The sequence below is a fragment of the Acanthochromis polyacanthus genome, chromosome 12 (genome assembly GCF_021347895.1).
Source record: "Acanthochromis polyacanthus isolate Apoly-LR-REF ecotype Palm Island chromosome 12, KAUST_Apoly_ChrSc, whole genome shotgun sequence".
NCBI classification, from domain to species: Eukaryota; Metazoa; Chordata; class Actinopteri; family Pomacentridae; genus Acanthochromis; species Acanthochromis polyacanthus.
The window spans coordinates 15570255-15593729 of NC_067124.1; positions in this window are offsets into that span (position 1 = coordinate 15570255).

A 23475-nucleotide genomic window follows, 5' to 3' on the forward strand; every position below is an offset into this window, starting at 1 on the left:
TTCTACCACTGCTGCTCGCAGTGAACTTTTGAAACTTGCTTTAAATAAAGAATTGAAAATGCTACTGAAGGAACAAACAAGGTTGCATAATGTTGTCAGAAGGTGGCAGTATAGTCATCTTATGGCTGCAATAAACAGAGTAGAAGAAGACGGAAACCAAATGGGTTTGCCAACTGCTGAGAAATGTAAAAGAAGGAACAAACAAAAGAAACAAACATATGTGAGAACATAAAAAGTCTTTCTGAATTGTTTTCAATTCAGGAAGTTATAATTCTTCTGTCATATTAGCCGGTGTTTGTTCTTTTTTTGTTTTTTTGGATGATAAAAACAATGAAAGAGGAAACAGCTGATCAGTCATGTGAGTTAAACTTTGGCTCCATCAAATTTTTTTCCAAAGCGGTGTTTGTGTCATTTGATATGTGATATAAGCCACCCTCAGGCGATTGTAAATTTTTTATTTATTTATTTTTAGCAAAATTGGGGAAGTTTTTCACATTTTTCCATTTCCATTCACTCATTTTAATGCGCTACTTGTGCATGAAAATACATTTTGGAAACAAGGCCTCTGTGTCTAATCAGAAATACACAATTTGTCTGTTTATCCTTTGACTTTTGAACGGGTTAAAACATAAATATCCACAGCAGGTTATGTAATCCATAGAAGTGCTGGTGGATTGAAAAAAAAAAAAAAAAGGTTATAAATTGTTCTTAGTTGTGGATGGGGCTCATGATGGGGATAAACTCTAAATAAAACGACATTTTTTGAAATCATATTTGCAAGATTCTTGATTGAATAAACATAAATATGTGACCATCGGCTGTATATACCGTGAAAAAGGTTCTGCACAAAGGTAAATCTACAAACCCCTACAGGAACAAGGGTGCACGCTTGTGTTTCCAGAGCAGCGCTGGTGGTAGTGGGTGGCAGGTTGCAGCACGGCTTTTTACATCATGCCCATGTTGAAGCATCATTGATCCCAGCTGTAAAAGAAAACCAGTCTGGACAATGAAGTTCAATAACAACTGACTCCCATCTCAAAAGGGGCCAGCTGATCTGGTGGAGTGTAATGCTTTAGCATTAGTGGCACTCAGCTGTTTCTGCCAAACATCGGCCCACACCATGAAATCTCTTGTTAAGAAGAGAGAAATAGTGTTCGCCTTGTAATTGAACCATTTTATCCCACCCCCCTCCACTCTTGTTACCCCCTTTTCCACCTCTTTCCTTCTGTCCCATCTTGCTCGTCCCCATTTGTTTTCTGCTCACCGCATCTTAATGCACACACACACACAGACACACACACGCGTGCACACACACTCCTTTTGTATGAGGAGCAGCACCCATCAAAATCTGGATCGATCCCCTGGTGTCATTGTGTGAGGAGGTTATTTATGTGGGCATCCAATCTGCACCTGCCGTTGTGTTTGAGCAAGAGAGGAACACGGCCAGAGTTTGTTAATAGTGAAAGGGGAAACATCAAAGCAGGGAGGGAGGGGGGAGAAAGAGAGAGAGAATGAGAGAGAGAGAAGGGGGGGGGGGGGGGGGGGGCAGAAAAGAGGGAAGGAGCAGCCACCTTGGAGCCCCATGAGTCCCCGCCAGCTCACTGCCTCGTCTCTCGTGAAATGAGCACTTTCACAGTCAGTTAGTCTTTAAGTAATAGATATATTGAGTTCATCCCTTGTAACGTTAGACAACTAATTTATTATTATTTTTTTCCTTTTCCACCCTCACCCTTTGCACTCCCACCCCCTCTTTCTTTCTCCCTTTCCCTCTTTTCTCTCTCTGCGTCCCTTCTCCCCGCGCTCTCCATCAACACAGGATTATGAAGGTTAAATAAACTCTGTCAGAATGAATGAATATTGCCACCAACCTCCTCCCCTCCTACCCCGACTGCAATCAAACCCGCACCACCCTCTTTCTCTCTACCCTTCACCCTCACTGCTTGGAAAAAAGAAGAAGAAAAAAAAGAACTCCAACCCAGGCTATCTGGCGGCAGAATGAATGATCCTATTTATGTTAATGCATACATGAACGTTACACAGGTTTTTCCCCTGATAAGGCGATAGGTTAATGAAATGCTCATTTCATTTTACCAGTTGTTTTCTCTGTGAAGTTCCGATAAGTAGCAAACCAATGAAGCTTGTAATTACAATCTTACAGAAACCCGGCCAATCTGTGTATAAATCTCACCATCCAATTACAAGATGTAATAATTTTGCAGTCAAGCTGGTAATGAGGTCTAATACTCATGCATGTGATAATCCCCCCTGGATGCTGACTCTATCAGATGTTAGCTTTGTAATTATATGAGCTTGAGAAAAAAAAAAATCATTATTTCATGTTCAAGTAGAAAATGAGGTTGGTGGGAAGTTAATTTTCTCTATGCTCTGTGAAGCGTAGACAAGAATTTAATGATTTAATTACAGTTGTTAGCCCTTTTTTGCGAGAGGCTTAAATTGAGCTAAGCATTTTTCATAGCCTCCGACATCAAGAGTCGGGGAACATCAAAGATTTTGACAGCATACAAAGTGATGAGCAGGCCCAGTGGCCCTCAGATTTTTTTTTATACTCTTCTAGGTACCCAGAGTATAAGGCATCCTTTCCTTTCTTTTTCCTGTTTTCTCCTTTCCTTTCCTTTCCTTTCCTTTCCTTTCCTTTCCTTTCCTTTCCTTTCCTTTCCTTTCCTTTCCTTTCTGTTTTCCCCTTTCCTTTCCTTTCCTTTCCTTTCCTTTCCTTTCCTTTCCTTTCCTTTCCTTTCCTTTCCTTTCCTTCCTTTCCTTTCCTTTCCTTTCCTTTCCTTTCTGTTTCCTTTTCCTTTCCCTTTCCCTTTCCCCTTCCTCTCCTCATCAGGGTAACCACAGCCCAGGGACACCAGACCTCCTGGATAAAAGCAACATCAACAAATATTAACCGCTCTGGCTTTCACCACCGGCAGCTAATCCACTGTATGTGAATTTGTCATATCAGATTACTATGACAGTCATGGTGCAGTGCAGAAAGGAAAGCATCCTCAAAAGGACAATATAGTTTTACTCTCCACCTTCTTTGAATTTCAAAACAGCCTATGAGTGGTGTCTGTAGTCCTCTGATTTCCATACAGCCTTTATATGAGAGAAAGAAACTGTAAATACATTCCTCAGAGTAATCCCTGGAAAAGCGATGGCTGCTTTTGGCACTTTAAAAAGTGCTTTGAGCAGTGTAATTCAACTTCATAGTAAGAGTGGCTACTTGGTTATGCAGGGCGGTTTGGAGAGAGTGTGTCTGTACTGCTGTCATCCATTTCTATCAGGTTTTTGGAACCTGGCATCTGGGGAGTTATTGATTCAGATTTTAATAACTTATTTAAGCTCTGAAACTTGAAAAGAAAGAAAAGGCTGAATTTATAAATAATTTGGGACATTGTCATAGTTTATTTTCTCATTTACTAACTGTTGACATGTTATTAAAATCATAGATTATGATCCAAGAAAATGCAGAAATGATTTATTTGGGTATTAATTTACTTTTAGCAAACATATACAGAGCTTAATGGTATAACTACACTTTGAAACCCACTTGTAATGGGCTTTATAATTAAATGTACCACTAAATATACTTCTGACAGGGTATTTGAACATTTACAAGTTTGTCTGCTACCTCAAATAATTACAATATTTAGTGCCAACATTTTTCTAACTTCTTGCAAAATCTCTTGAAAATAGAGTTGCACAATGTGGATTTATTTTTGTTAGATTCCGCTAACATTACGAATAAACCTGTTGAATATTTGAATATGCGCAAACATATACATAAATATGTAAACGTATATATTCAAGAAAAGGCAGTATACATACATGTATATGTGTGTTATGTATATATATGCATAACCAGTACAGATTCCAATTTGAGAAGAGAGCACTGAACAAGCTTTTTTTTTTTAAATAAATGACTTCAACAATTCTGCATTTATCATATTTCCCTATTAACTTGTCCACTAATTGACTAAATATGTGGTTGGCTACAGAACAGTTGTAGCCTTTATTCATATTTACCCTGGAATATGGTGCATGTATTAGTCCTTGCACTTATTTTGCTTTGAAATTTACACCAGTATTTGCTAAAGTGCATTTAAAAATGCACATTACAGCTCCAGGGTGTGACGTAACCCTTAGGAATAATCAAATAATCAAATAAAAGCACTCTCTACACTCCCCATCCTCTCCTCTCTCCCTCTGCAACTCGTCCCAGCCTCCTCTTTTGACCTTTTTTAATCCCCCCCCAGCCCTCTCGGTCCTTTCTCTGTGCTCGGCCATGTCCTGTTAAACAAGGAACGTGTTGCGGTGTTGTGACCCGCAATTGTGGGCAGCTTCACGGCAGGTTTTGCAGGCCTTTTTTCTGCTCTGGTGTCCAGTCTGCCTCCATCTGCCACTGCCTCACCACAGTCCCACTGGGGGAGATGGGGCTAATTCTGCAGTCAATTAGCAGAAGGGCCGCTTTTGTTCTCCCACTAGCTCCCATGGGCCCTATCTGCTTCACTGCTCCCTCACTCTCGCTCCATTTCGATGGTTCTCACTTTCTATCTCATTTATTTGTTCATGGTTCTCTATCTCTCTTTGCTTGTATAATTACTTTTGTTTCATAGCTCTCCCTTCCTCTTCTCTTTCTTTGTGCCCTCATCCTCTCTACCCCTCTCTCTCTCTCTCTCTCTCTGTGTCTTCTTTCTCCCTCCGACATGGATTCTTTGAGGTATTGGGTGTCTGATTGCCATATTTCTCTTTTCTGCTCGCCCTTGCTCGGTGACCTTTGTGACATTGTTGGCCAAACGGTGTCTCTGGCAATCATGAGCAATAAAACAGATGGAATTATAGATGAATATTCCTGAGACTGATTCTGATGCATCGTACTATTAAGTGTTTGTCGAAATTGCAAACATTAGACAGATTAAATTAACATGCTTTGTGTGTGTGTTTGTGCATATTGTAACTTACAAAGAGCTGCATATATTTGTACTAGCAATATTTTTGTCATTTTTTTTGAAACTGTGGTCTGTGTAAAATAACTTCTGAGTCTCTTTCAGCCATAAAAGACATACAGTATGTTTAAATTATGCGCCACTATATAAAACTATACCGCATTTTATCCCCTTTACAGCCATTTAAAGTAGTTTTGAGAGAGATTTATTTTCTCTTCAACCTACTTTCATCAGGAAAAAAAGGGAGGCATTATTGGAAAAAAAAAAAAAATCCACTGTAAAATAAGGTAGAAATCAGTCTTTTCCCTGTGCCTTTTGATCGATGCGGCACCCCGTGGGTCTTACCCCGCTGTTGTCCCCGTGGCTCTACCTGGCCCTACTGAGCTGTACCTGTCTCAAGTTAATAAATCATTTTGGCATTATAAAATATTCAAAGGAGGAGGGGATCAGGAAAGGCCAGGTTAAAGAATTTCTTAAATTTTCATGGCATGACAGCCTGTTCCACACAGCGCCCCCTCCCCACCCCCCAGCTGCTTTGTGTGTGTGTGTGTGTGTGTGTGTGTGTGTGTGTGTGTGTGTGTGTGTGTGTGTGTGTGTGTGTGTGTGTGTGTGTCTGTGTGTGTGTGTGTGGCTAAAGGTTGGAAGAATCTCCTGTGTCACTCTAATAGTCTAGAATTACACTTGTATCAGTGTCACTAGCATATGGGGTCTATGTATACCCTTAGGCCCATCACACTCCCTTCCACCTTCCGCTGTCATGGCATTTAAAATGATACCATTTGGGCAAAGCTAGTTTTGACAGAAAAAGTGAAAAGCCGTGTGTTTCCGTCCTTAGCCTCGACGACAGCGCTGCAGCCACCAGGGGCCTCTGCCATCTCGCAGCCAATCACACGACATTTTACAGGATAATGATGGAAAGTAGGTTCGCCTCCTTACCGAGCGCTCTCTCCCACTCTTTCTTTCTCTCTCTCCTTTTTCCTCCCACCTTTTTTCTCTCTTCATCCCCGTTTTTCCACCTTATCCTCTCCTTCTGTGTCTACTGTGCACAAGGATTTAACCAGAAGCCAGTAGTGAGAATGACATCCTTAAACTAATCAACATTGTTCATTTAAAAAATAAAACAAAAAAATTGGTAGCACATGTTGAAGTATTTCTGAGATATCGTGTGAGTCATACAGTGTTAATTGTAAAATAAATCATTAAATGTTTGTTCACACTTGTCATCATAGAGGTATTAGCATATTATATCTATAACTACTGAGACTTATCTTCTTCCTCAGTCGTAACCTTGTTTTGGTAAGATTTTATATGAATTAATTTGTTACCCAAAGTATCCTTTATCATATTTGAATTCAAAGTTGAGTCTCCTTTAAGCTTCAATTTCCTAATTTTATTTAATCTGTTTTTGTTTTTTTTTGTTTAACAATTGTAGGAGCCCTGTCCCTTAAAAGTTTTAATACTAAACTATATTCCGCGGAAAATATATTTTCTTACAGATCGTATTACAAATAAGTTTAAAATCAAGACACCTGTGCTACTTATTGCATTGCATTGTTCCCGTTCAGCCGACCAATCATATATCAGATGGGGTTTGACCCATCACCCTGGCAACCTAGAAAATGGAGGAGAAGCTTCAAACATGTTGTCAAATCATGATATGTTCCAAAACCTAAGCAACAGCAAGTGAAAACAAAACTTAAGTCTAAAAATAGTGGTTCTGCGATGACACAAACTCCAGTTTTCCTGGTTTAAAGCTGTGCTGGGTTTACTGTGCCACCACCCCTCCACCATCCTCACTTCAACTTTGCAGCTCTGCAAAAGGAAAACAAAACTGAAAATGCAGTTAAGTTAGGAACATAATGTGAAACCAAGCCATTATGGAGCCACACACATGTTCAAGTCCCTGTTGAATAACTTCAGATGTATGATTCACATTGCATTTTTCTATCACTCGCCCATCCACAAAGGGTGTGGCATATTTAATTTGCCTTGTTTGTGTTGTGAGCAGGATAATGTGTGAGAGCAGATCAGATCACTAAAACAAGAGAGTTGCTATGAAATGAATCCTTCTCTCCTCTGCTGTATCAAACAGCTGTAGAGGCCTGAGGTAAGTTATCCTCACAAAGGTTAAGCACATGAAATAGTGATGAATCCGTGGATAGAGGGACCAATTAAAGCTTCCTACATCGCTCTCGACTCGTTCCCTCTGTCTCACCCTCCCAACCCCTCTCACCGTCTCTCCCTTACTTTTCTCCTTCCTGTCATCCTCCCTTGTCATACCTTTCACCATCCTTTGATCTCCTCTTCCGCCCCACCCATGCCTCCTAATTCCACTTTTCCTCTTATAACCCCCTCCCTCATTTTATTCATCCATCCATCTATTCATCCTTACATCCTCTCTAAGACAGACAGTGCTTTGGTTCACTGTGTCTTTCTGTGTCATTCCTCCACCTAAGACTTCACAGTTGGTAATGTGGGAACCTGGGCACGTGAACGGTTCTGTTATGCTGTCACATGAAGGCTCAACTAGGGAGGGGATTTGCAAATTATTTATTCTAAATGTTGTGGTATGTGGTATTGATTCATATGTACTTGTTGACACGTTATTTTTGCTGCTTCGCTTATAGTAAAGTACTACATTTTAAAGTGTAATCCACTGCAATGCAGCAGGTAAAATGTATGCTACTAATTTTCCACAGTTTTTTCTGTGAATATTCAAATTTAAACAAGAAAAAGATTCACCCTAGTCTAATCATAAGCTTCAGATCGTTCCAGCTACTTCTTCCCAGCAACAGGTTAAACTTTCAAATCCTCAAAGTGGATTTATTTCATTGTGAAACCAATTTTTTTAATTTATTTTTTTATCGAATACAGTTGTCTCACTCATAAAACAAGAGACTAGGGTTTGTATCCTCTCTTGGACTATTATTCTTTTTGGTTTTTGGTTAGGTTTAGGCACCAAAATACAGAATTGGGTTTTATGAAATATGATTCTTTGCAAAATACAACCCCTTCACAACATGTTTGAAGCTTCCCCTTCATTTTCTGGTTTATCAAGGTAAAAAACATCCCCAACACAACGTTTGGGTAACATTTCTGAAGCGTCACATACAAACATTTTACTCAAAACGTAACTGAGAATGCAGTTTGGTTATATGGAAACCTACCGTTAATTTTTGGAGGACCAAACATTTCCATCTTAACCTCATCCAGAGTTAAATCCAATCATTAATATGGGTTTTTGCTAATGCTGTTCATTTAGACCTTCTCAGCCTTTAGCCTTGATTATACTTGCACACAGACAGCTGCAGACACTAACAGATCTGCACTTGTTGGTATTACACTACTTTTCAAGTCTGCAGGAGTTTGCTTGGAAAATTTCATTGCATACATCTGCAGTGGGTTTTAAGTATGTGTTGCGTGCCTGCCTACTATTGCTAATCATATGCACTGTTGCCCTTGTAGTGGAGTTGCTTCACAGAGTCCACAGAAACCAAATTTTGGCCTTCATGTGCAATGGATTCCACGAACTTTCACGGACTTGGTGAGTTGACGAAATTTAACCTTAACAGACCGTTGTGCACTTGTAGACGCAAACAAGTATACTTTGTCCTTAAGTACAGCTTCTGGCCACTAAAACATCTCCAACGCTGTCCTCATACTAGACACTGGTGCTATACTGACATTGACAAACACGCACACACAAACTACAATATTGATATATATTTTGTCTCTCTATCTTTTTCTATCTTGTCACCCTTTCTGCCTTGTTAGTCTGACCTCTCTGAAATCCCTAATATATGCCAGTAATTGCACATCAAACATCAATGCATTATTTCGAAGCCGAAATTTGCGACACACACACACACACCCAAATACATTCGCACACAGTGAACGTTCTCGCATACAAACACACATACATAAATCTGTAATAGCTTGTGCATATAGAAGTACACTTGCATACATTCTAAAGCTTGCAGGTCACATTTTTATGTACACACACACACACACAAACACGGCTTGCTGGCCTGCTGATGGTGTAGGACTCATGTATTTTGATGATATGAAAGTTGACCACATTTACATGCAAATCGAAGTTCCAGATTAATAGGGTCCACGTGTGAGGGCGAAGGAAGACTGCATGGTAATATGCTATTATGGCTTTTAAATACATTTACCGATGTTTTGACGCAAAATTAGTATGGTCCTAGCACAAGGAAATCATGTTGGCCTGATAGCAATTTGGTTTTCAATTGGGAATACAATTTCATCAGGTTCAACTGTCATTTCTAATAATGACTCAGGTTGTGCTCACTAAATTGAAGATTCTTTTCCTCACATTTTTTTTTTTATTCCAACCTTGGTGGATGAAAGAACAAGCACCATGTTAACAGAGGCACTTGCAGCTCAGAAATAGCTATCCGTAATGCCATTTACAGCAACTTCACTTGAGATATATCACAAAAAACTGACTGCAAGTGTGCCTGCGTTCATGCGCACTGGGAGTTTCATGCGTAGAAAATTACTAAATCGTGATAAGTCGATTCTTTCTAGAAAAATCTGGATTGTCATGGGACTTCAAAGCAAAGGTGAAAATGACTGTTTGGCACCCGTGATAGTCCTCATTCTTCCTCCCAGCTAAAGAGTGCATTTGCATGTTCCACATGGCGCATTATCTAGTCCACACTCTGTCAAGTGATGAAGTAAATATGACTAGTCAAATCACTGCTCGTCAGCCGGTGCAAAATGTCAATCATCCTTCACCTAAAATGGTCCTGGCAGCTAAATACAGATCTCAATTTTCCTGCGGAGAATTCATTACTTCAGAATAATAAATGGCAGAATGGATTGTTTAAGTTTTGCATTTTCTTGCTCCATTTTGTTTTCAAAATGATGAATTGCAATATGAAGGCTGTTGACAAAATTCTGAGTCTTCTTTGCCAATAAATGATTAGACTGTAGACTGACCTAGAAGGATAAACTGAATGCTCTCTACTGTTATAAGCCTTGTTTTTTCACTTTGCTTTTAATTAATGTATTCAACTGTACCATGCCTTCATTTCCTTTGAGCACATGCAAACATGGGAGACATAAGGAAAGGGAACCATAAAAGAAGGGGGAAAAAAACAGATCCATCAGATCATCATTGGGTGTTAGACTTGTGATGTATTTCCTTTAAATTTCCCCACTCAAGAAAAACAAATAATTAACAGCCCCATGGGACATAACACACAAATAGAATAATGTATTTGTGTCAGTCAAATGCCTTTCCATCGCTGAGTAAAGAAAACATAATAAATGAATATGAAATATGTAAACAGAGCCCGGATACCATCCAATTAATAAATACCATTTTTATCGTGTCTTCTGGGGGCTAAAATACTTTTCAAAAATCGCAGCATGCCTTTTGGCATCCTTGTCAATTTATGTAAACAGCCTGCAACCATTCTAGGGGCGAGGAGCACAAGGAGATCATAGATTATTAATGGAGTTTGAAAATAACAAAGGCTGTGTCAGCTGCATCCTGCGCCATGGTATCAATGGCACTCGGTCGCTAAATGACACACAACGGTTCCTTGCTGTACACCACAAGCTCATTATGAAGTATTCATTGGTGGCAGTTAAAATCCTTTAGAAGCTGGTAAATAGGTGGACTGACCATAAAGTGCAGGAGTTAAAGGAGAGAGAAAAGGGTCCTGGAGTAACCGTTATCTCATTCAGGCTGTGATGTGTTGAAGGTCCGCTAATTTGGCTCTGCTGAGAGCACTGCTGAGGGAGTCTGGGCTGAGTAGTCCACAAATGTTAGGCCTTTGACATCAGGGATCGATTCCACTCTGAGCGGGCTGAGTGAGAGAGAGAGAAAGGAGGATTGTGGCGATGCATGGCCCTTCTCATTAGCTGACCGTGGGGGAGCGGAGGCGTTAACTGGGCTTCTCCTCTGGGACTCTAAATGGGTCTATGGCCGCTGCTGATGGGGGGAAGTTCACAACCACAAAACTGGGTTCAGTATTGAGTTAAACTAAGTTTGTTTTTCTTCATCGGACTATCTGGGCTGCTGAGGCAAAACAGCCAAAGTGATGATACATGAGACAAACACTTGAGATGTGCAAATTTACATGTACTAAAACACACATACATACATCATGAAAACAACAACAACACAATACTACACCTCTTTAAGAGGAACACGACATCACAGCAGTTCAACAAACGAGGCTGCACTCTTTAGTTAATTAATCCCATACATGCTGTCATTAAACTACAGGTAGCTAGAAAATGTTAGCAGACAAATAGGCTGCCTTGACAAGCAACTTTGAGATAAAGGGATCAGATAATGAGGGACTAATCATCTGCATCAGTTAAGTCCATCAGGCCTAATTTCCCTAAAAACAAAATGGCGTACACATGGAGCTAATCTCCACCTTTAATTTATTAATTTCCCATCCAGAGGTTCACTAATAAGGCGTACTCACACAGCCATGCAGTGGAGGCCCCTCCCTTCACTCTCTCACACACGCAGATTAAAAGGTGTTCAGCCGTGGACTGTGGAACAAAGAGTAAGAGATTGTAAGCAGATAAAGAGTATGCTCATAAGGAAATGCAGCTCTTAGGATAATGAGGCATTTGAGACTCTACTGAATACGCTTCCTCACACTCTTCCGTCACCTTCCCACTGATTTTGTGTCTCTCATTGTCTCTGCCTCTCTGCCCCTCAACCCTGTTTTTTTTTTCTGAAGTGTTACATGCTCAAAGAAAAAAAAAAAAAGAAGCGAAGCCTACATAATGTGTATACCACATTTGTGCACACACAAGTGTGTGCAGTAGTTTTCTGTCTCTTTTAGTTTAAGTCTTAAATGACAAGCACAAAGACCCATCTCAGTCTAGAGTAGAAATCTGTGTTTTAATTGCTTTCTAACCACTGTAGATTTAACAGCTGAACTTAACTGCCACTTGAAGCACTCAAACCCCTGCTGAGGAGTACAATGCTTATAAAGAGCTAAAAAACATTCGACAAATTCTCATACATGGTTAAATGCTGTATGCACCATAAATCTGTCCTTGATAGTTCTCCATTGTATTAATAACCACTTCTTTGGACCAGCTGGAGCATAACTATAAACCCAAGTAATAAAGGAGAGAGGCATTTGCCTGTCTCAAGTGCTCTAATTGGCTAAGCTTGTCGTTTGCTGAGGGGTCTGCTCTGTCTTTGTTAAACTGACTGATTTATAGAGAGAGAGAGTCAGAGACAAAGCAGCAGCCCTCCACTGGAATGAGATGTCTACAGTCAATCGCAACACGTTTTTAAAACTTTCATGCCCTCCTGTTCGTCCTTTCTGCCAGCAATGTCTCGGAGCACTCCACTGCGAATGTAAGAGAACACTTAAGATTGTGTTGGTCTTGAATTAGTGATAGGACATTAATTAATTAAGGCACAACACTCCTTAAACATAGCTTAAATCTGAGAAGAAAGCAAGCAAGACCTAGAAAATGAGCAAAGCGTTGTGTAAGTTTTGGCAAGCATCATCAGGTTTGGAATGGCCTTTTTTTTTCTTTTTCCAAAATGCACTTGCAATGTATCTCACTTCATACATCAAATAGGTCTTGCAATCTTTTATTAAAAGTATGCATGGTGCAGCTTAGTCCTTTAAAGATGAGAAGATTTTTCTCTAACTTGAAACAGATGTTGCGTATTACGGCAGATCATACCTTGCCTTTTTTAAAAAGGAAAGGGGGATATTTAGCACTCGGCGTCTTGGTGATCCAGTAGTACAGTGTAATGCAAGAGAATATTCCACAACGGGAGAGCAGAGGAAGGAGAAGAGAGGAAGGAGAACCAGCTGCGTGGACCACCAAAGGCCCAGAGAGCACAGCTAATATGACACCCCTAAGGCCTAATCTTCTTAGTGGGGTGGGATAAAATGAGTATCCATTACGGAATCAACCTTCATCCCAACCCTCTCTTCCCAATATTACCACCCCGAGTACTCCATCCCTTCTTCCTCTACTCGCCGCCATCCGTCCACTCCCCCCCCCCCCCCCCTCCCTCCACCACCATCCCTCTAGAGCCAGTGCTAGCATTGATAGCCAGCGCTGAGACAATTGGCTGACTCGGGGCCCTAATCAGGTATTAGCCACTAAAGCTGTAAGGGAAGGCTGCTAATCTCCATACTCACTTCATCTGTAGAGGCAAGGCCCCAGCAGCTTGCTTTCCTCTGGCCCAGGCCTAGATCAAAGATGTCTGCAAGAAATCAGATTAGAGTAAAGAAGAGAGCAGAGGGTTAGAGGGAGCAGGGTGCGAAGGCCACAGATCTTTCAAACCTTCCTCCACCTCGCCTCTTTAAAAGCTTTTTGCATAATCAGGGAGGGGAGTAAGTGACTTTAGCCCCCAAAAGCCTCTCAGCCACTGACGAAACAAAAACATGAAGGGGTTGAAAGACAGGTAAAGTGAAAGGAAATGTCCAGTATAGCTTGCAGCTGTGTAATAACATTAATTCGTCATTTGAACCTACTCAAGCTCATTTGAACCTACACCACTCTCATATGTGGTGTTATGATTTACAATACAAAGGCAAATCTGTGTCAACATCAAACTGGTGAAGTTGTGGCAACATAGCTATATTTCACCTTCAACTTTGACTTCAAGACAGTTTGGAGACAATAGTTAAATTGAGCTGGGTGAGAATAGTGTCCTGCTAGTGAATAGTGGCGCGAGCTTGATATTTAGCAAGTTGAGAAGCACTGTGGCAGACTAATGTGCCAGCAGCTGCAGACATTCTTGAGCCCTTCAAATGTCACCGAGCTTCAAGCACAAAGGATGGAAAGTCTCCTGTATCACTTTCTGATGTAGCCAAAACTGTAGAGAGATCTCATGAAGGCAACTTTACCGGGCTATTTGAAACAAAACTGATTTCAATCCAAGTACTGTCTCCTCAAACATTTTCATTTGTATGTTGTATGTTTTCTGTAAGCACTGTAGGGAACCACTTCACTCTCCTTTAACAACTTTGCCACTTTACACTGGCACACATTCACCCACGCACACGTGGTAAAGTAAATGGCTATTGTTATTGACTGGAGTACACCCGGTTCACAGTTTTCCATGATGGATTCTGAGGTGGAGGTGCTCCTTTAATTGTCAAGGCAGCTGCTTGAGTGGAGCAGAAGGTGTCAGGGGAGTTGTGCTATGTCACCCCTCCTCACGAGGATGGTCAAGGGCAAGCAGCCACTGGAAACTCACACATACACAGACGTCAGCATTAGTTCGATTTACAGTACTCCGGATATGCTCGTTTTTTTCCCCAGTTTTAGTGAAATGTCATGCAATGAAATTATGGTAACTTTAAAATCTTATGCTGTCAAATATCTTTGGATGCTATATTCTCTGTTTTACCATAGCTTTAGTTTCACTTTCAAAATTCGGACACTTTATATTAACTATCCCATTTTCACATGCTGCAGTATCTGTCTGGAGAAAATCGCCATGTGTAGCCGGATGTATTAATGCTAATTGCTTAGCACAAAAATGGAGCTGCATGACCCTTAACTACACATTGAGAATGCACACATTTCCTGCATTCTCCATGGGGGACAGCCTGTCCTTAGCCAAGCAGACAAATGTTAATTCCCTTCAGTGAGCACAGGTCTGACCTCCAGACTTCTTGAGGAGAGCACACACACATACACATGTACACACTCAGTCTTCTCAGAAGGTCACAGAGCAGATGACACCAGCCTGTTCCCTGTTTCACTTCGATTGGCCCATCTTTTCTCCTTCATTACCACACACAGCTGTGAATAAGAGAGTCTGTGTGTGTGTGTGTCTCTCTCTCTCTCTCTCTCTGTGTGTGTGTAGTGTTTGTGTGTCTGTTCCACCAGTCTCTGAAATGGCTAAGTGCTGTTAGTGCAGTTTTTATCAGCGAGGCCACTGGCGAGACTCAGGGGAACAGACCAGGGCTATCTCTCTCTGCCGGCCCTGAAAATTGATATTGAACATGGAGGAGGAGTAGGGGAGAAATCTCACATGCTGGTAGCAATTAGCTAAAAAGGGATTTGCAACTCTGTGATTCATCACACCAGAGATCGAAGTCATTTAAAGACGGTGTTTTTTCCCCTTTTCTTCACTCCTCACTCGCCCACCTCCTCTCAGGCTGCGCCTCCTTCGGCCCACTTACAAGACAGTGTGAGATTTCCTAGTTAAGGTTTATTTCTTCCCACTGAAAACCCGCACTGTGCTGAGGCACAAACAAGCTCTTTGATTTGACTTGCCGTGTGTACACACCTAACACCGGGGTGCTAAACTGATGCAAGGCCACTGTCGGTTTGCTTCGACAGTTGGCAATGCAGCATGACACGCTGTCAACAGCATGGGGAGGGAAACACACCGGCGCTGATGGGAGGGGAAATGGTACAGGTTGAACAAACTTTCTACCACAGACTTGAGGCTTCTTATTTATAGCATTCAGAGCCTGTTAAGCTCTGTTTACTCTGTGTGCTTCACAAATACTTTGACCAAACCGCTAACTTCAGGATATGAGGTTGAAGTAGTAAAGCACACTCTTGCCACTACACTGCTGAAGTTCATGTTACATTGAGAAAGAAGAGGTACATTCACCCCATCTTGTTATCATAACAGCTTAATGTTTGGAGTGATGGAGAAAGTCTATTTTGCCTATTCAAACACGAACTTAATGAAACTCGCACAACTTGAACTGGGAGAATGTGTGCAATGCAGTTTCGTTTGGGCTCCGTGTTTATGCAAGTGGTGGGGATGAGGTCAAAAATGCCTCAGGGGTAAGGGCAAAAGCTCAGAGGACAGCAGGTTTGTCTTTTTTCATTTGCACGACAACATTCATATTACTCGAAAGGAAAAAAAATGCAACTGCTAAGATAAAATGTGAGTAGCTACAAGTGGCAAATTTCACCTATGTTTTGAAGTAGTTTTGAAGAAAGATATACTGATCAGTGGTCTTGTAAAATGAAATTTTGACTAATGTAATCAACAAATGAAAATTCCAAAGCAAGAGTATGAAAATATATTTTAGTTGCTGCAGTACATGCAAATCTTTCAATGTAGATGCATGCCCACAGGTGAAATGGTTGCTTGTTTTAACAGGAGTTTAATGAACTCGTGCAAAACTATCTAAGAAGAACTACACAACTGTAGCCATTAATTGTTATTTAGTTTTGAACAAGGTCTCAGTGCCAAAATAAACAGCAGGGTGGCATGTTGCTGTGAGTCTTACACCTGCAGGACCAGAAATACAACTTACCGCTCCTGCTAACACAACTATATAATAACTATAATTGCTATAATAATAGCACCACAGCATGATGTTAAAACATGTAATGGAGATTAATTTGCAGACAACGTGATTAAGTCTACTTCCAGATGTCATTCAGGATGTTGGAGGGGGGCTTTAGTGGCATGTTGTTCACTATCACAGAACCTGCTGGCTTGATTGAGGTGGATTTTCTTCTTGTTGTTGAAACTCCTCTAGTTGATATATCGAAACATCTGAAGGGAGAGTTGCCTGTTTGGTCAGTCAGGTTCATGTTGCTTTCACTGTGTCCTCACAAAGTTCCTTGCTTCTTAGAATACGCACAAAGGTGCCATTTGGAATTTGTGTCACTCAAGTCAACATTTAAGATCACCTTAACCCTTTGATGCGCAGTATGGGTCACGAGATCCCGTGTTGTGCATCAAAAGGTTGGAAAGGTAGAGTAAGGACTTTAACTCTCACTTTCACTCTCACTCATTAGACTGGGGTTTATTTTCTGTATCAGACTTTTCTTTGTTTAGTTTTTCTCGCCAACATTGGTAAACATGAGGAATAGATCATGAGTTGAGTTCAAATATGGTATTAAGCACATGTTACAAGACACATTTCTTATTAACTGCAAATGATAACACCAGCAGACAACATTTGGTTTTTGTTCTCATGGTGTCTGTTTGTGACATTCATGGATTTTTTCGGTCTATCGGACCACCCTGTGCATTCAAAAAATGGTGCTAATAGCTGCCAAGTGCATTCAAATGTGATACAGAGGGTCCTGACAAAGCTACAATATGCTACATGTTGAGTGTGAGCCTTGTTAAATGCTAGTTTTAAGGGACAGAATATGTCTGTGTATTGATGTGAACCAACTCATTCTTGCATTATCTGTCTAACTATGACATGCAATTCTAATTTTGTTGAGTTTCATGCTTTGACTTCATTTCAACAATTTCATCTTCCTATGACCTCTGGCTGAACTCTCAAAATGCATCAAATATTCAACGCTGCGATGGATATGTTGGGAAAATAATGGGTAAATGTTTCTTTTTTTAAATTTTGTTTTATTTTTTTATATTCCTGCTTTTGAGAATGACACATTTTACAGGACAGACACTCATCATATTTCCCTAAGCAGAGGCCTCACCAAACACTTACTCACTGCCCGACATACATACACACGTGGACAAAATTGTTGGCACCCCTCAGTTAAAGAAGGAAAAACCCACAATTCTCACTGAAATCACTTGAAACTCACAAAAGTAACAATAAATAAAAATTTATTGAAAATTAAATAATCAAAAACAGCCATTACTTTTGAATTGTTGATTAACATAATTATTTAAAAAAACAAACTAATGAAACAGGCCTGGACAAAAATGATGGTACCTCTATAAAAGATTGAAAACTATTTGACCAGAGTGACATGATTAACTCAGGTGTGTCATTTAATTGACATCACAGGTGTTTCCAAACTCATAATCAGTCTGTCTGCCTATTTAAAGGGAGACAAGTAGTCACCCTGCTGTTTGGTGAAAAGGTGTGTACCACACTGAACATGGACAACAGAAAGCGAAGGAGAGAATTATCCCAGGACATCCGAAAAAAAATTATAGACAAACATCTTAAAGGTAAAGGCTATAAGACCATCTCTAAACAGCTTGAAGTTCCTGTGACAACAGTGGCTCATATTATTCAGAAGTTCAAGACCCACGGGACAGTAGCCAACCTCCCTGGACGTGGCCGCAAGAGGAAAATTGATGACAAATTGAAGAGACGGATCGTTGGAATTGTATCCGAAGAGCCCAGAGCAACCTCCAAAGAAATTAAAGGTGAACTCCAAGGCCAAGGTACATCAGTGTCAGATGGCACCATTCGTCGTTGTTTGAGCCAAAGTGGACTTCATGGGAGACGACCAAGGAGGACACCACTGCTGAAAAAAACTCATAAAAAAGCCAGACTGGAATTTGCAAAAATGCATGTTGACAAGCCACAAAGCTTCTGGGAGAATGTCCTTTGGACAGATGAGACCAAACTGGAGCTTTTTGGTAAGGCACATCAACTCTATGTTCATAGACTCAAAAACCAAGAATACGAAGAAAAGAACAGTGTCCCTACGGTGAAACATGGAGGAGGCTCAGTAATGTTTTGGGGCTGCTTTGCTGCATCTGGCACAGGGTGTCTTGAAAGTGTGCAAGGTACGATGAAATCTGAAGACTATCAAGGCATTCTGGAGAGAAATGTGCTGCCTCGTGTCAGAAAGCTTGGTCTCAGTCGCAGGTCATGGGTCTTCCAACAGGACAACCATCCAAAACACACAGCCAAAAACACCCAAGAATGGCTGAGAGAAAAGCGTTGGACTATTCTAAAGTGGCCTTCTATGAGCCCAGATCTGAATCCCATTGAACATATGTGTAAGGAGCTGAAACATGCCATTTGGAGAAGACACCCATCAAACCTGAGACAACTGGAGCTGTTTGCTCATGAGGAGTGGGCCAAAATACCTGTTGACAGCTGCAGAACGCTCATTGACAAATACAGAAATCGTTTAATTGCAGCCCGATCTCACGAGGATTCGTGAAACTGTCACGTAAATTTTTGTTTCGGTTTCGTGCACACCAACACGATTTCGTCATGTTTTTCGTGCCGGTCACCACGAAATGCGCACCAATGTATTTTAAACGGCGGACTTTTCGTGCCACTCAGAACGTATTTCAAACGAATGGGTATATTATATTTTTTATGTAAAACCGTGGCGAATCCAACGCTATATTTTGCATGACATCGTCCCTAACCATAACCCTAACCATAACGTAACCATAACCTAACCATAACCTAACCATAACCCGGTGGTACACTTACCAATTTGCATAGGAATTTAAAGAATGTCCGACGGCCGCAAACGCGATCACACAAGCAGTATACGCCGATGGACAGCTTAGATCGTCATGAATCCGCCGGCATAAACCACTTTCAGATGTGATTACCACAGCGGGTTTCGTTGTGAGCAACACGAAAAACATTTCGTGGTGAGCGGCACGAAAAACATGACGAAATCGTGTTGGTGCGCATGAAACTGAAACAAAAATTTACGTGACAGTTTCACGAATCCCCGTGAGACCGGGTTGTTAATTGCAGTGATTGTCTCAAAAGGTTGTGCAACAAAATATTAAGTTATGGGTACCATCATTTTTGTCCAGGCCTGTTTCATTAGTTTGTTTTTTTAAATAATTATGTTAATCAACAATTCAAAAGTGATGGCTGATTTTGATTATTTAATTTTCAATAAATTTTTATTTATTGTTACTTTTGTGAGTTTCAAGTGATTTCAGTGAGAATTGTGGGTTTTTCCTTCTTTAACTGAGGGGTGCCAACAATTTTGTCCACGTGTGTACATATCCAATACACAAAATGACACATTCCTCATAAAGCATATACAGGCAGCAGGGGAGCCTTGCCCTCGCCAGTAAACCGCTACAGTTTAAAACCTGAGCTGCAGCCATTAATGGAGCCAGAGATGACGGATGAGTTCATATGCCATGCAAGCAGCCCTAGACAATGGCTTTAGTCTGATGACAGATTGCTTGACCGTAACCCAGTTTATGTTAAACTCATTCTTGCTGTTCAATTTCACAAGTGTAATTTTGTTGGGCTGTGCTGCATTGTCCTCGACGGTGGGTGAGGTGTTGGGGTGTGCTCTCCAGCTCACAATCCCTACCTCCGGTAATGATTCCCCTGCTCTATTCTATTGTATTGTTTTCTGCATAATCAGGTTGGTAGTCAAGGGTTTGGGTGACACAGCCATCTGTCAAGTTCATTTGCTCTGTGAAATGCAAAGGAATAATGGCTGATCCTACGGGAGCCTATCTGTTATCAAATAGGAGAGGTGCCCCCTGTTTATGGCCCTGCTGCACTGTACTGCAGAATGGGATTGTGTTAGCATGCACACACACATCAATGCAAGTACACACAGTACGTTTGAGCATGCTTTTTCAACACAAGACTGTGCAGGAACCCAGAATATATAGTGTTGTGCATGCTTGGCTTGATCAGCACATCTTACCTCAGTGCAGTTAAACACGCATCTTCCGTTATGAAATCTATAATTCAGTTAAAGGTAGAGTCAGCGATTCTTTACCAGCACACTTTTTGTGGAATTCAGCAAATATTTTCTCATGGTCCGCAATCGGTGCATGGAAAAAAAATGTATAAATAAAAACAAACATGAAACTCAGACTGGTTCAAAAAATGCCATTCCAGTGAGTCCTGTGCATGTTCAGGAAATAGATGGATATGGGAAATGCAGGGAAAGGAGGCTAACTAGCTAAACATAAGCTATCTTTCTCCAGAAAATCCACCTGTAACGCTGTTAGGTGTTGTCCATCTGGAGCTTTGTCGAAAACTGTTTGTCTGAGGATCTCTGTGTGCATGCACTATCTGTGTGTGATGCATGCATTTGTTGGAAATCTTTGCCCGCCATTTGCAGTTCTGAGTGTATGTGTTTAAATCACATCTATTTACATGTAACATACGCTATTCACACTGCAAACCCGAATGTCAAATTGATTAAGAAAAAAGAATTAAAATACTAATTATGATTCCAAGAGTGAGACAAGAAAAACCCTACAGATAACCAACATTTCCAACTTAATTCAAATAGTTTAAATGTACTTAAACGGCAGGCTTTTTGCAGAAGTATGCATTCTAACACCGCAGCGTAGAGGAATTTGCAGTTTTAACAGCGTAATTGCATGTTGGAACAAGAACACTTCAGTCATTCCACAGCTTGAATCAGAAGTTGAAGCTACGCTGGAGTTAAAGCAGAAAAACTGTGGATGATGATCTGTAGCTGCTGTGAAACACCAACAGGCAGAGAAAAGCAAACAATGCAGTCATGTAGACAAACGTGCTCCCAACAAGCAAAACGTAGGTAAAACCATCACAGACAGCAAACAAAGGTCTTATGTGTGAAACAAAAAAAACAAAGAGAACAGTATCAGACAGAAGCGTATTTCACATTGGAAGGCAGACAGAAAGATTAAAGCAAAGTCTGTAAGTTTCAGATCACATCAATGTTAACTTCAACTGAGCGAGAACCCCAGAGGAGCACAAGAAGCACAAAAAAGTGAACTCTGGTCGGTGGGCAGGTTCTCGTCAGCACCTCACTTCTGTTTGCTTTTTTTTGGTAGAGTATTGATTCATCTTTGCTCTGTAAAGTCAGTAACTGGGCCTGTTGGCGTTTCAGTGGTCATTGCTCAGACACCTCTGGGATAATGGAGACAGAGGACTTTTGAATGAGTGGTTTGGTAAAATGCAACCAATTCAAATATTTATTTTTTTAACATGGAAATGTGCTTTTTCTTTATATATCATACATTGTAATTCAACTTTCATGGTTCTATCTAAAACACTAGACATCATTTCCGAATACGTAACTTCTCGTCATGACCCCTAATTTGTCCAAAAAAATGAATGTTACTCATATTTGTTCTGTTTGTCACTTTAATTTTCTTTCCCTTGTAGCTCATGAAATATATTTCCAATAGTAAATTCCCAAAAAAGAGACACAATTTAACCAAAATTAGGTCATAAAATACACACAAAACACTTTTCTGTAAACATAAGTATTTCGTTTGGTATATTGCACATAAATGTATTGTTCATATGCCCCACAAGCATTTAGCATTTACAAACTCCCATCGGGGTGTTTGCATTTTTAATTCCCAGCTCCACATACTACACATAAAAATGAGATAAATTAAAGGACAAGATCAGCTTTTTTAAAAAAAAAATTCTAAGCAGAATTTCAAATAATAAACTCAATAGAAATGGGTTCTTTTTCATATGAACCTCTCTGCTCAGTTTCCCTGACTGTCGTTTTCATCCTCCCTCCGCCCCTCGCTCTTCTTTCCGCTCTCTCACCTAACCCATTATTCCATAGCTTGTGTGAAAAGGGTAATCGCTCAAATCATTCAAAGGCAACTATCTGTGTTTGACACTGGGGAGCATAACCATCATCACAAGCAGACGCTAATGGCTCTCTCTGGATCCAGCAAAAACGCTCCGCAGCTCGGCATAGCGCAGCACAGCGCAGCAGGGCCAAATGCTGTGGGCACTACAGCGCTACAGCCAGGGCCAAATTTTACCCTAATGAATTTGGACCTTGCCAGGTTATTGCAAAAGGCAGCCACGGCCATCCAATACCCTCCTAGATGATCTGAAGCGACTCCCGTGGCCACCGTTCATGCCAGGGAGCCCGGTGCCATGTGGAAATGGAGGGAAGGGAAGGGGAGGAGGGGGGGGACTGTAGCTGTTTTTGTCTTTGGCACCCGTCTGCTCAGCTCAACCGTTCATTCCTGCACACGTACAGATACACACAGAAGGGGCTACAAGCAAATGCAGGCAGATCCACAGTCACCTACACACACACACACGCATGCATCTCGTACACGCAAACAAAAGTGAGGATGTTCGTGCGCACGGCCTCTCATGAACATGCGCACACTTTCCAAACACTCGCTGTAATGAAGCCTGAAGAAAATGGCACAATATCGTATTATTTCCAGTGTTCAAATTTGGAGAGAATGTGTTTTCCTCCCAATGCACAGTGAACATATTGATTTTTTTTTTTTTCCTCTAAATTGCCCGGAAGCTTTTGCATATTGTATATTGAACTCTGGTCCAGTCGGCATCGAAATGTACTGTTTTTATGGGTTTTGGGAATGATCTGAAAGGCGATGAGACAGGCTGCAAATCTGTTTGTTTGCACTAATTTTTGTTGCATGCATTTTCCTCGTTAAAAGCAGATTTTAAGCAGATGCATATTCACAGTAGCCACCAGTATGTTCAACTATCCAAATGCTGAAAGTTGAAGCTCACGACGCCTGACATGAAAAAAGAATTCCGGTTGGTTGCACTTCATGTATGGACCTCCACGACTTGATTAAAACATATTGATGTACAAATGCCAACATTATGCATATCCCCATATGCCTCTTGTTGGAACAGTTCTTTCATTCTTCTGTTCCCAGTCATTTCTACGTCTTTATCCACCTTTCCTTCATTCCTTTGCTTCATACGTCTATCTCCCTCCATCCTTGTGCAACCTATCTCCTTCCCTCCACCATCTCCTGTAACACACACCCTGTTCTTTCCTCCCTGCCTGTTTTCATCTGTCCAATATGCTCAAGGCCCCCCAGCTGTGTTACAGGTAGCGAAAGTCTCCTTCAATTAGACATAATCATCACTCACGG